Source organism: Harpia harpyja, chromosome 16 (genome assembly GCF_026419915.1).
Source record: "Harpia harpyja isolate bHarHar1 chromosome 16, bHarHar1 primary haplotype, whole genome shotgun sequence".
In the NCBI taxonomy this organism is placed as follows: Eukaryota; Metazoa; Chordata; class Aves; order Accipitriformes; family Accipitridae; genus Harpia; species Harpia harpyja.
In genome coordinates, this window is record NC_068955.1 from 19,627,720 (window position 1) to 19,642,881 (window position 15,162).

Consider the following 15,162-nt stretch of genomic DNA (forward strand, 5'->3'; position numbering starts at 1 on the left):
TTCTGTATTGTCCTTGATATTTTAACAAGTTTAGCCTTTAACTATGTACTATGATACTAGTTTGTTAAAAACTAAGTTTATTCATGTGTTTGCCTATGTAACAACAACAAAAAAACCCAACAAACAAACCCAAAACCAAAAAAGTAAAAACACAAACACTCTTAGTTTAACCTGTTGGTCACTGCAGAATTTTTCCCTAAAAAACTAACTAGCCAGAGCTAGCCATAAGGCAATACCCATACTACCAACATACATCAATATTAAATCAGTTACTGTGAATTTGTTTACAGTTTTTAAGTGAAATGCAGAAGACATGATGATTTTCTGAGATAAAACACACGCTGCTTTCAACACTAACTGGTTTATATTAGTGGCTAGGTAACCACTGGAAGTTACTGAATTTTAACCAACGCAGGGAAAAAGTATTTAGAAAAAGAATCCCTTGCTGTAGAGGTTTAACCTCAGGTAACATTAATTTTGAAAACTATGTTTTAATATGTAACACACAAGAATACTTCAGTATAATTTCTAGAAAAGGTGGTGATATCCGAAACACTGGTGAAACTTGCATAGTACTTAATTTTGGTAACTAGGAAAGATCATTTTCATACAGATCACAAAAATTTGATTGTACATCTTCCAGAATCAAGCACAACTACAATGTTCTTGGGAGAAGTAGGCTGGAGAGTTTAAATAATTTTTCAATTTATCCAAAGTAGCACGTGGCAAATTCTCATGAGCACCATAGCTGCAGTCACAACCTAACAGTTTGAGATTAAGCCAGTCCTTTTCCTTTGTAACAGTCGAGTTCAGCTTGCAACACTATCGAAAATAAAAGAACTGTAAGCTAATTGCTGGCAAGTATGACGCAAGCGGTTTCCTAGGTAACAGCCCAAGTTGCTGAAGTGCCTGATCCAGCATTTCCTCATCTGTTTGCACTCACACCAGCAGTCTGACAATGTAGTCACTGCATCCTGTTTCACTCAGCAGCCAGCGAAACATACTGAGTTTAACCCTTGACTAACATCTTTACAGTTAACCTATCCTATCTAGAAATTAACTTCTACAGCGATGTTTTGTGCATGTATTTTTAGTTTTTCTCACACTTTTGCAGTAGCTGTCTACCCTGCATTTTCTTCATAATTGAGAAGGAAAACATGAGAAAGAAAACATCATCTAAAATAAAAAAAATACATAACAGACACCTTTTCATTTGCATTTGCACTACTGAAAGTTTCTGCCACAAGTTAAGTTCAAAAAAAGTTAGTCACCTGCAGGTTTTACATAAAATGTTGAATTATCTGTATCTCTGATTTTAACTTTGTAGTTCCAGAATTTTCCTGATTTTATACTATACCCAAAGTAAATTAGATACAAACATCAGGAAGATCTATCAAACTACTTCTCATTCATTCACTTCAAATAGATGTGTATTCATAAGTAAGCCAGAAGTATGTTTTAAAAATTTATCACAAAACACTTACTGTATACACCAAGGAAAACAAAAATCACATTTTGATCTAAAAAAAAAAAAAAAAGCGTAGAGAGCATGGATTTCATCAGTGAGCTATCTTGCAGGGACTCTGCACATTCTAGAGCAAATTAAAAAAATATCAAACACAATAATCAAGAAAAATACAAACACTGGCCTTTCTGACAAGATATTGCACAAAAAAACCACAGTTAGATAATTTTACAGTTTATTTTTAAATGTGAATTTGAATTTGGCCATTTCAGGACATGAATAAATATGAAACAAACTATTTCCAGCACAGAGCTTTTATGTACTGACATCGGTGCTTACCCGGTATAAAACATAGCTGTTTTTCTGTACTATGGAATAGTTGTGGAGCACAAAGAAAGCAAAAAGACAAGATAAAAGTAATATTTTTTTTTTTGTTAAAAATTCTGGGCAATGCTTCACTAAGGCAAAATGCACATGAAATTTACTGCTGAAAAAAAGTCTCCCACCTTCACTGACTGATCTATCCGGTGCAATTTTAAGTGGGGAAATCCCCTAAAGTATTCTGAAACAGACATATGACAGCCAGCCAGAACAACCTATCACAGCAGCTTCCTGACCACTAAAGAGAACTAGGTATCAAAAACATGAAGGTGCAGGGAGGAGGTGATGTTAGGGACTCTTCACTATTTCTTTCACAAAAGCTTACTCACTCAGGAGGCCAGGTTCATATCAAGTTAGAACTGCTCTAAGAGGAGATCTAAAACAGTCCTGATTTTCCAGTAACTAGAAGTCTCATTCTTTCAAATACATCATGGATTCTCTAGTTTCTTGGGAAGCCTTCTTGTTCAAATCTAGTAATGTAACTTATCCATATTCAAAAAAACAAAATACAAAGTTTTAGGCCAAAAAGCCCAGGGATACAGAGAAACAAGTGGCCTGAAATAAAACTCCGAAGAACAGTATACAGGCATGCACTGGCAACTATACCTATGTAGAAAATAAGAAACAAAAAGGAGCTACCATTTTTACATGATATGATCAATGCTCTGGCTTAGTCAGCAATTAACTACTTGTTAGCATCTCAGTGATGTTTTTCTCTAAATGCAGATGTTTCCGTCAGCAGGCTTTTCTACTCTATTAGTATAGTTTTCCTCTGCATCACTTCCTAGCTCCTTCCCATACACCTGCATTCCTCTTCATTCTGATGTTGCAGTACCCACATAGTAGGTAGGAAGGCAGAAGAAAAAAAGAAAGAAATGTTTTCTTCACCGATAGACAATTTTCCTCAATTGAACGGAAAGCCAGCTCAGAAAAAAAATAAAGGAAGTAGTCTGGTATGTGATTATGGAAATTCCAGAAAAAGATTAAGAATTTTCAGAGATGAAGAGGCAATGATAGGCAGAAAACCTGTGATGACACAAGGCACGTTGAAGAACCCAAATATCACTGTAGGGGAGGGAAGAAAACCAGCACAGACTAGCAAGACTATTGTTGCAGGGTTACGCTGGGATACAAAAGATTCCCACCCCAACTCCATTCAACAGTGGATCAGGGAGCCCTGAGAAAAATCATGAATGACATGACAGCTTTAGGTTATGGGATTCAAGGTTCAGACAGGTTCTCCAAAACTAAAACATAAAATGGTTGCTGAGGACATCTCTGATAAAATGAGTTTTTATATGCCTGGATTAGAACCAAGTGCAGGAACATCCACATAAAAGTTCTGTCAGAGGGCACTAAAAATACTTCTATCTAAATATGAACACAGGCACCAAATGACTTAACCATTTCAGTTATGTAACTGATATATAGCAAGACCATTTTGCATAGAAGGCTACCCTCTATGAGGCTTGGAAGTCTATCCAAATACTAACAATTTAGTACTTTTGCAATACTCAGAATTGTTATCTGCCTTATAACAATCCACCAACTACAGAATCGACCATCACGATACATAGTTTTTCTCCAGCTCTGCTTCCTGCTATACTCTGACTGGGACACGAGAAGAAAAATACAGCTCTGTCCACCAATCTGGATAACCTCCCAAATGACACTCATGACAAGACAGATGCAGGGAACTCACGGGTTTTTTTGACTCTGGCTTTTCTTGGCTTACCCCTCTTCCTGAAGTCTGCAGGGGTACCACTGCAGAACATCTCAAAAAGTGAAGCAGAGCTGAGGGGAAGAAAAAGACAGACCTGGGGCACAGCTGGGAATCTAACAGACATGCTGAGCCAAAGTACTACTCAGAAATTGGAAATAAAGTTCAAAATTTCCTTTAAAAAAAAAAAGTTCTGCAAAAGTCCAGTTAAATTTGCTTGCCCTGTGGAGGCAAATAAAGCTCAAGACATCAGGACAGAACATATTCCTCTGCTCCTACTGACCCTCTTACAACCCAAGCTGTAATCAGAATGAAATACCTCAATTAAATTTGAATATATGAACATCAGTATTATAAAGATCAGGCAAAGCTTTCTTACAGCTCTCAAACATCGCAGGAAGGTACATTGACAAATACGAATCCTCTAATTCTTTCCCTCTGTTTTGAATGGAGGAGAAGCGAAGGGAGTAATATGTTCAGTATTTATTTTTTGAGGCATGGTTCATTCCCTATTATCATTATCAGCCAGCTACTCTCACTACAACCGCAGCACTTGAGTCAATACTACTCCTATTTCTCCCTCATGTGCTTACAATAGGAAAGAGTTAGGCAAAATATAAACAAGATGGCTAAAGGCTTAGTTTTCTAAAAAAAAAAAAACAAACCAAAACAAAAAAACCCCAACCAAACAAAAAAAAAAACCCAACCAACCTAGAAAACCTTTGTCCCCTCTATCCAGGAAATAAACAGAGGATTGTTTTCAGCTTTGAAACTACCGAAGACATATAGATTCTCTTTCGGCAGCAAAGAAAAAGTTTCTAACTACAAAAGCCTACATATTAAGAGCTCAGATCTTACAAATGAATTTGCAGTTATGCTTATGGAGAATGAAGCAGGTGAGTAAGCACCTTGCATCTAACTTGCAGAACTGAAAGAAGAAAACAAAAAAAGAAAGAACTTTACAATATGGTATAGTATTAAGTAAAGGATAAGGCCTGTATGAGTATACCAAAACAAACGTACACGCCTTTCCAAACGCAGTCTACTTATGTATCATTCTTCAATAATGGACACTTACATGGTACTGAAGTAAGAGATTCTAGAAACATTTTTATGCTGTAAATGCAAAGAAATATTTAATTCTTCTTTTTTATAAATTCTATGTTACCAAATGTTTCCCCCCATTTTTTTGAAAGAATAATTTGATTGCTAGGTTTCTAAAAAAGTAAAATGCAAAAGTAAAAACCGTCAGAAAATTTTTATGTCTTTGCTGAAATATACTTGTAATTTTGGACCATATTACATTACTGATCTTGTAACACATAGAAAGAGAAAGAACATGCTGGTGGGAAGAGGTGTTGAAATTATTGTAAAATTAAGAACAGATAAGGACAGGGAAAGAGAAAGAAAAATGACATTTCAAAAAAGACAAAACAAGCAAGTAAGCAATTTACTATTGAACACTAATCTCCTGGGAAATTATTTTTCTTGTACTTTCAAGGCCCAAATAATTAAAAATAAAGTCAAACCAATCCTGTCCATCACCAGAGAGGTGAAAGGAACATAGCTTTAAGAATGTATTCACTTGAGATTGTTAACACTTGCTACTAGAGAGTTAAAACTATAAATTACATTAAACCCTGTGAATTTTTAAACAAGTAAGGACTATAATCTCAATCCTTAAACACTGTAAAACACATGTTCTTTTCCACTTGAAAGCTTAAGTGCTCTGCTGACTCTAGGGAGGTTCCTACTAGTATAACTGTTAAGGCAAGTATAGAAGACTTACAAATCTTTAGCAATGAGATTTTAACAGCAACTAGTCTCATACAAGAAAAATGACATAAGACTAAGTATATACCTTTATAGGTCCATTATTGAAGCTGTATCGACTTTTACAGTTAATCCCAAAAGAGCATCTCTTTATCATATGAAACACAGTTTGAATCTTTTCTAAAGTTGTTAAGATACTTTCCTGAACAAGATATCAATTTCATATTTACAGATGTAACATCAGTTTCTAAATGAGTTTGTCCTGGAATTATATCCTTAATGATCTTAATAATGGGTTATGCAAATTTCATATGTAAGCACAGAGTGTTACTCAGTTTTAATAAGACTGCTTGAAGCTTAGTGTCTTTTAACTAGTTTTGGTTTTTACTCTTCATAAAAAATTGTTATCCTTCACACATAGACTGAAGTACTATTTTCTTCTTCAGAACATTCTGCGTATGTCTCCAATATGATGCTCATTGTCTCAGAGGGTTTGAAAACATAGGCCACCCTTAAAAGCAATAGCCAGCATCTGCCTCTGCTCAGCTACTCCCTTTTTCTTATTTTCATCTTGACATCATAGAAAATCACTTGCAAACCTGTTATTTTCAAGCTTCTTTAAAAATCCTTTGGCATCTAACGAACAGGCTGCCAGTTATGAAAACTAAATTAATTAAAAACAATGACAAAAAAAGACTGGTCATTAACACAAAAGCTGGTCCAAACTCTTCTTTCTTAATCAAACTTGTTCAACCGGAAACTCCAAATAGAAAGAAAAATTAGATTTTCTATATTACCATGGCATGGAAACATTCTGTTATGGTGAATAAAAAGTAGCAAGAAACTCTGACCGAGATTATAATTAATGCTTTTCTATAACTACATAAAAATAAGTTAACAGATACTTGTAATCAAAATACTTTCAACTGGGCTTTGCCGTAACAGCACAAAGCTGTTATTTACATCATGGTAATCATTCATTTTAACTTCAGATAGACATACTACATTTTTTTTAATCATTGGAAAGATCCTAAGTAACATTCCTCAGCTTTTTACACACACAAAAAAAAAAAAGAAAAAGATTAGTTAAACATCTCTGTGCATAATCAATTGAAATTCCCTCATTGCAAGTTTCATTTGAAATTTGCTTTGTAAGCATGCTTCAGTGATCCCAAAATGGATACTGTGCTGCCCTGAAAATGCAGTTAGTTGAAACTGGGACAGAATAAGAACACGTATAGGGTGGACAACGCAAGTTTGTTTGTGTTTTCTAGTAAAGATATGAAATATACTGCTCTATCCTATACTAACATGTTAGGAAGAACCAAGCCCCTGGCATCATTAAAGTTTGTGTTTATTTACCTCAGTTTATAAGCAGCAATACAATACACAGTTGGTACATCTGTTTCAGTGCACTTTTGTATGGACAATCTCAATGGAAACAGTATAACCCAGACCAACATTCATCTTTCCTAAGCAAAATAAAGCCTGCTTCTTGCAGATCCGGCTAGTCCAGAGGAAAACTGTGCTAGTGTGCCTTTACTTCTTCCATTCTGAGCCAATTCCTTCAGGGCAGTGCCAGAGCAGATGGCATTTCACAGGCACAGCAGGATCTAAACTTTTTTAGTCTGCTAATCACACCTTCAGGTTTCAACACAAATTTCCCTCTGCTACTACCCACACATAAGACCGTAACTGCTTGCATCTACAAAAATGCAGCTTAAATTAACTGAAATTTAATTTCATACTACATAATGAGGGAGTGAGAATGTGTAGGATACTATGGAATTGCAAGAGCAGGCATCAAAGAGCCTGTGAGTGCATTTACACATCACACTGTCTAGGTGGCAAACCAAATGAAATGAAGGCTAGTGTGGACATTAATCAAGACAGTAATCACTTAAGACTTCTCTCAGAAACATTCCTTTTATTTTTAAAGTTAGGATCATTAAACTACACGCATGATACTGAATTTTATTAACTGCTAATGATGTCCTATAAATATAGAGATCAACCCCTGCCCCAGAGAAAGCTCACAAAAAGTCAGTTCACTTCCAAAGTTACAAGCCCAGTTAAGAGGTCATCCACTTCTGTAAAGCATCCACACTCTAAGGTTCCTTGGCCACTATATATCTCTCACACAGAAGATATTGAGATATCTGAGGATTAGTGTTTATCAGTCATCAAATGTTGAAAAACAGTAGGTGTATCAGCAATTTGTGTGAAAGGATGGAAACTGTTCTGGAGAGCCAAAAGTACTAGAAAAACTCACCGATACCTGTCCTTAAAAAACCCCTGTACTTCTTATCCTGTATTAGTAACTTAAGAATACCTAGAAATTTAGAATTCCTTTAAGAGAATCTACTAGACAGAAGGAACAAAATTATATTCCTGAAGTGGCACAACAATGCTTAGGAGAATAAAAAAATTTTAAAAAACCCAGAAAATACATTATGATTGAATCTGTAATATTACACTAACTCCAAGAAAAATAAAAAGACCCTAAATATAAATACAGGCCTTTAATTTTAGGTCACATTAGAACAAAAATCATGCTAAAGATGCAGACAGTGAGCCTAGTATAAGAACGCCTTTTTTAGCCTTTAGTTTAGCTCCTATCCTGTTAAAAGGGTTTAATCTAATCAAAAAGAAAATGTAACATGACCAATAATGAAGGTTAAGAAAGACTCTAATACCATTGTGTCTATGCAGGGAATCATAGTTAAGCTGTTATTTCAATAAAACTGATAAAACTTCCCTCTGCAAACCTTAAGTTTCACACACTTACAGAAGAGTTTATTCTATTATGAACTTTGCTGATAAAACTGTACTGACAATAGATATAAACAGGCAGGTGTGACACAGGCTTGCTGTACCACCACCTAACAGTGGTACAGTTCCTCTGGGGCAGGGGAGCAGCACTGGGTGTTTTGGGTATACTGAAAGTACACATCCCAAATTAAACGCCAGGTATATTTCTCAATTACTATTACCAGCATGGATATAGCTAAACTAATGTACCTATATTGCTAATTCATACCAAAAAGCCTGGAATGTTCCTCATAAAAGATGGAAGATCTCTCAAAACCAAATCCAAAGCACCCGAATACAGCTTCACATGGTATCCTGAATAGCTTAAAAATAGTAAGTTATATAGGAAAAAGATCATTTTAACATTCCATAAAACAAACTTTTATTTATCATATGAACAACAAATGGAACATTTGCTGCAAATATGCCTTTAACTTAGTGAATGTATTTGGGTTTGCATAAAGGAACATTAAGGCTGGCAACTCAGTACAGGGTAACAAAACTTGTCAGGATTACCATTCAACCAGTCATTTAACTGGAAATACATCAGCTTTTTCCACACCTCCTGTACAAAGTGAGGTTAGTGCTGATAGTCACAAATGTTCTGCATAGCAGCACTGGTTTTCATAAATATCGAACTATCAAACAGAGGGATATAAAAAAATTACTTGGATATCTGTGCTCTATTCTGTCCTTCTCCCAGTAAATTTGCACTTGTTTCAAAGGAACATGCTACATATAAAAGCTATGAAAACATAGGGATGGCCCAACACATCAAAACTTACTCCTGGTCACCAGCTGCCTTTATTTACATGGATTATATCCTTTCCCAAAGCTGTATGATCCATTTTCAAATATAAAGCTGCTCCAGGAACTATAATTTTATTTCAGCAGTCATCCATTGTTATGCTGTCTCTAGTTCCTAGAACACTTCATTTTGTCACACTCACCAATAAGGCCATTCACTTAACAGGTCTTTCTTAAGGACAGATCTCTCCAATCTGTTTCTGTCACACTTCCCCTTCCCAAATACCGCCATCTGTGAGTTTACTTGTTACCCTGTGAACTCTAATTCATTAGCATCCGTGGTTCCTGTCTGTTTGGAAGGCTGTAGTGCTCTTTTACTTCCACTGGATGCTTAAAGTTATTGATCCTTTTTATGCTTCACTAACATTCACTCACATATTACACAGTCTGCCCTGACCAATCCAAGCCCTCACTTTTACCTTAAATTTTCATTCCTGCTATTGAGTTGCAGAAAAGTCCCATTATTTTTTTTTGCATTAAAATTTACTTGTTGTGTCATTCCATCTTACTAAGCACTGTTTTTACCCACTGAAAAAATCATGTTAAAATTCAACATCTCCTTTCACTCCCCTTTACTCTCATCTTAAACTATTCTTTCAGCTCTCTTTCCACATAGTTTTATCCTGGAAAAATGGGTGAGATTCCAACAAAATATTCTATGGCTGTAGCCTCCCGTGGTCTGCCCTCTCTTCTCATTTGGGAGGCAGAAGGTTCTCATCTGTATTCTTCCACAAGTTTTTGCGTCAGCAATAGAACAGACTACATCCCCCAGTTTCCCTGTCCGTAATCCTTATCTTCAGACAACAGTAAAAGATTTTTTCTTTTCCATCTTGAGCAACTAGTTTCTGAACACCAGACCTGATAGTTATGGTTGGCTTCATTCAATGATTTCTTTGAATGATGGCAAGGCTGCATGAAGTTTTCATTTTTAGGTATCAGAAAACCAAAACAGGAGGAAAAAAGCTTTTTTAAAATATAACTTTCCTATCAAATGTCAAATAAGGCTCAGGCTTTAACAGAATTCCCGACCCCCAGTTCTGGTATTCACTCATGACATGAGAGACACTCTCACATGTATTCTTAGTGTTCAGCTCACACTGCAAACTTGCCCTGTGTTGGGGTATATTCCGTAGCGTGTCTTCACTTCCCATGCACCTTTGTTCACAAAACTTGCTGGAATTTTATGTCTTTGAAACTTCTAAGGCCATGGTATTCAATCAGTTCAGTTGGTCAAGTTCAACTATTAGGATGGTACTTGCAGGCATATACATGCACACACATACATTGTGTCAAAACAGGAGTCTTCCTCAGGAAAACATACCTGACTCCTCGTAATTCTCCTCCCTTTCATATTTAACCTCACAGAATATACTGTTCACAAACCGCAGTGTGGAGGCTGTCCTCTTTGCCATTCTAGACACTCTCCTGGAACCTTTTGTTCCTCAGCTCTACAATTTTCTTTCATAAGTTTAAAATGTCTTCCTAGTCAAAGCTGAAAATTAGTACTTTATCCAATTTATCCTGTTAGTTTTCTTTGACACAGTCAATCACGCAGTTCTTGGAACCTTCTCTCCCAGCTTCCTCCATTTCTTTCCTACTGGCGCACTGGCCACTCCTGTAATATCCCACCCTCACTTTCCTCCAAATTTCTCCAGCATTTCCACAGCAGTTGTCTTTGATCTCCCTCCTTTCTCCTTTTACATTTTCCTTCTGGGAAACCACACCTGCAGAAACAGTCAACCCCCTTTGCTACACTGACGACTTACAGACATTTCCCTGATTTTACTGTATTTTTTCTGTCCAGAACATGAACTGTCACCAAGTCTTGGATATCTAAAAACCAGCTTAAGGTAAACTTAGCTAAGAGTTCTTAACTGCACTCAGTCTCCCTAATAGCATTCTTTGTCATTCTCTGTGAACCACTGTATGGTCCTGGTGGTCACTTTACCAGAGGATACCATCTTAAACTCTGACCTCTCTACAGGCCTCTATGGGCAGACCATGCTCAAATCATCCTTTCTGTGCAGTATAATACTTCAAGAATATAACTTCAGGATGAAAAGAAAGGACAAAAAAGAAGAAAAAAGGATGCAACTTTTACCAAGACTCTTCTTATTTCACAGTGCAAAACATTTTGTCAAGGTCAGAGAACACCAGACAGAAACAATATAATCCTACTCATCTGAAAGGTTGCTAAAACAGTTTTCCAAGACTGTTGCTTTCACCACGTAATCATTCTCTTTGTATATTCCTCATATTCAGTCACATCCCACTGAAATTGATTACATTCACAGCTCAACACACCCACGTTTCTATCTTGATTTTCCCCATATGACAAACAATAAAAAGCCAAGAGATATGAAGATTCCGTTAACAACAGAAACAAATCTTGACATGCAGGTACACTCATGGTAACAGTCATTGTAATCATTAGGGGAAAACTTAAAATTTCAAAGAGCTAGTTTGTCAAATGCATAGCAAGAAGAGTTACATTTTGTTACTGGCTGCAATCAACAGGTAAAGGTTCACATTTCTAGGCTGCAAACAGTATCTATTTAACAATTTTAAGACTGTAAAATACATATTAATAGACAGCTTCTGCACTTGAGTTTATACCCTGAGTACTTAAGGACAAAGTATAATTTGTTTCACAAATAGGTAACAGACACAGATACAAATTGTCTAAGCAAATAAGGAACTGCATTAATTTCAAGTTACATAAATATTTTAGACTCTTGAAATCGAGTCCTGATCTTCCTAAGGTAGTGCATCAAAGGTACGAGGTAGCTTGGAACAGAAACTGGGGAGAGGTGGCAGTCAATCCAACAACCTAACCACAAGACAATTCTTCCTGTAATTAACAGAGTGCAACACGAAAGCAGTCTTTATCCATGAAATATCCCAGCCTTCCCACGTGTTTGAATCTAGTCAGGTAACTAGGAAAAATATCAGCTCTGTTTGCAGACTGTTTTGGACACATATTCTGTGTATTTAATTAGGAAGGCCTATTCTTTACTTAAGGAAAAACATTAATTTCAGAAATCACATATTCTTTCTGGATTCTGAGAAGTTCCTATGCACGAGTTCCTACACATAGTTATTTGCTCTTATATACATGTTCACCATCATGTTAAAGAAAAGAAAAATGGTTTACTACAATATTTTTCAGGACGTAGAGTGTTTACAAGATCTGCAATACTGACAAGCACCTTTTAGATGCCCAATTCTGATTTGGCTTCCATGATTAAAAAAAAAATTAAATAAAAAAAAATTAAGTGCTAAATATGCAACAGTCAATGAAGATAAACCCTTTGATACCAATAGCGGTAAGTACAGCTAACAGATTAGCATCCGATTAATACATGCAATCAAAACATCATCTACACAAAATATGTAATACCAATCAATACTGCAGTCGTACTGCTAATAAGCAGTTCCTCTCTTGGTCCAACATGAATACTGAAGTAAGAATACAAAAAGCCTGTTTACTGCTAAAATCACATGAATTTCTGTGAGCAGAAGAAGTGTTAATATAGTAGAGTTCAGAAAAGACATTGCATTTGCCTAATTTTTACCCTTAATTTTAGTCATATTGCTTCCTTCTATGTGTTATCTATATATTTTGATAATGGCGTTTAAGTATACTCACATAAAAATTCAACAGATATAATCTCTTCAAGACTCTTTCCTCCCACCTCAAACTACATTGCTAGCCATATGTACTGCAGAAAAGCCACACACAGCATGAATTTGTAGACTTTGGTTGCTAAAGTAAGCATGGATACTCATATAAAAGGTATGAATAGAGGTAATCTAATTTTATCAACCTTGCAGCATTATAGTTGCCATACCTGTACAAGTACAGAAAGCAATAATCTAAATATCTGTCACAAGGATTGCTCAAATTGGGAAGCATTTGCAGGATCGTGCTCACATGGCCTCTTTCCGCTTCTACCCCAGAAAACAGTGATAGTCTCCATCCAATTCCAGTGTGCACACACTACTGGTTGCACATACCCGTTCTACCCCCCCACACTCTCCATGCACACAGACCCCTTAGAATTGCTGGCTTAAGCTTATTAATGAAAAAAACAGTCAACTCAATATAATTATTTTCTCATGTGTTTAACTAGACGGAGAGTCGAGCATAACTTCAAATCAACAAGTAACTGAAAACTTAAGGTCAATACTAGCATTCCTTATTTTCCTCAAAGAGTAACTAAAATCCACACAAGAGGAAAATTTTTCACAATGAGAACAATCAGCTATTGGAATAATCTCCCCCGGGAAGTGGTAGATTCCCCAACATTGGACACCTTTAAGATTCAGCTGGAAAGGGTGTTGGGCCATCTTATCTAGAGCATGCTTTTGCCAAGAAAGGTTGGACCAGATGATACTTGAGGTGCCTTCCAACCTGGTATTCTATGATTCTATGATTCAATACACTTGCCTTTTTTGTTCTTATGTGCCCCTGCTTGGAGAGGTTCATACAAACCTCTACATACAAGAGGTTCATAACAATCATACAAAATACATCTAATAGAATCATAATAGCAACTTAGCTCTCATTCATCAAAGTATCCCCGTCATGGTGGACCTGCAGCACATTCCTTGTACTCCACTGATCTTCCTAACAAGGCTCATTAAACTCATGCTTAAAATATTAATATTGGAAAAGAATCATTGTAATATTTTATAAAGATCTGCAAAACATGCACTCAGTCCTTAAAGAAAATTCATGTAATAAATGCTCTCTGAAAAGCATTAAGTGCATACCTTCCTTCTATTTCAAGGAAGCATTATAGAACAATTGATGTTTTATCAGCTTTGCAATTTCTGATCTTTCTCCAAGTCAGACAGGAGATCAGAGGATTTAACCTGTATTATCCATATAAAAATCACATATAAAATACTGCACAGAACATATATCTATGAATCCCATTTAAACTGTGCTTAATAAAGCACAAATATTTATTGTAAAGTGTAATAGACTATTTAGGAAAACAAAGAACTTCAGATCTCTGTTGTTTCTGTTCACTTCCAGTGATAACAAAGATATCACGTTCTGGAAGTCTACCAAACAGTTACATTTTATTATGAACACATATGATTTAAGTACTGCCAATAAATTCTACATATTTAGTTATGGTTGACATTTATGATGTTACTTAAAGAATAATAAATGCCTTAACTTGAAATATGTGCATGCCTTTAGGAAGTGAGCCGAATATCAAAGGAAGCATTTAGTAACTTGCATAAGAACAAATATCTTCTATCGTCTAGAAAGGTTAATGAAACCACATTTTCTGAGGTTTCTGTACTGCAGACAAATGTGACAGAAAAAGAGAGCATTTACTATCCGGAAGGGAACAGAGAAAGTAAATTATTATACAATATTCTCTACATATCTTAACTGTTAGTACAATATTTTAATGTTTCTTTCATAGTATGCATTAGATAATTTGAAACTTATTGAATGACTATTCCTGAAGCCTGTTACAGCATACTTGCATTTTAACCTTTTATGCAAAAACAATTACCGCTGTACTATTCTGTTGTGCAAAGGCAGGGAAAGAAATGCTCGAAAACTACTCCACCGTTTCAGATTCACCTCGTATTTCCTCAGACCTATTTCACAGTCAATCACAAGAAGTGCATTACAGAATACATGTCAAAGCAAAATTAGAAAATTTCATTCGGTATCCGTGACTTTCAGGCACAACAGTAGTAGATGGGGGAACCTGCAGCAACAATCACTTCCCAGAAACTGTTCGCTTGCACGTTTATTTAATACACTGCCCTTATCCTCCCCCCCGTAACGGGCTGATAATCCACTTGCCGCAGCCTCGGGCCAGTTCCACCGGCAACACAACTCGATGTTCCTGCAGCTCACGTGCAAGTTCCCAAATAAAAACAAACTCCCCCCGCCCCGGGGGGTTCGCGCTACAAAAAACAAGACTCATTGAAAAGTTTTCCGGGAGGTAGAAACCAACAGAGCTCCATTGAATAAAACTGAGCGTTTCAGGCATGCCTCCAGACTCTCCTGTACAGCTCTCTCTTCAGTAAAAAGGAGTTTCTTAAATCCCATCAACCCAAAGCTAATGTTAACCTATGTGGAGCGAGGAAGAGAGGATGAGTGGGAGAGAGAGAAACAAGAGATAGTAATCTGCAAGGTAGAAGGACAGCTGCCACTCAAACAACGCAA

The 15,162-nt window shown here is 36.3% G+C and overlaps 1 protein-coding gene across 2 annotated transcripts in view; it reads right to left on the reverse strand.

Annotated features, from left to right (window-relative positions):
- PDE3B (phosphodiesterase 3B) overlaps nucleotides 1-15,162 on the reverse strand; it is a 95,659-nt gene that overhangs the window by 78,633 nt on the left and 1,864 nt on the right. The gene's annotated exons all lie outside the window — the stretch shown is intronic.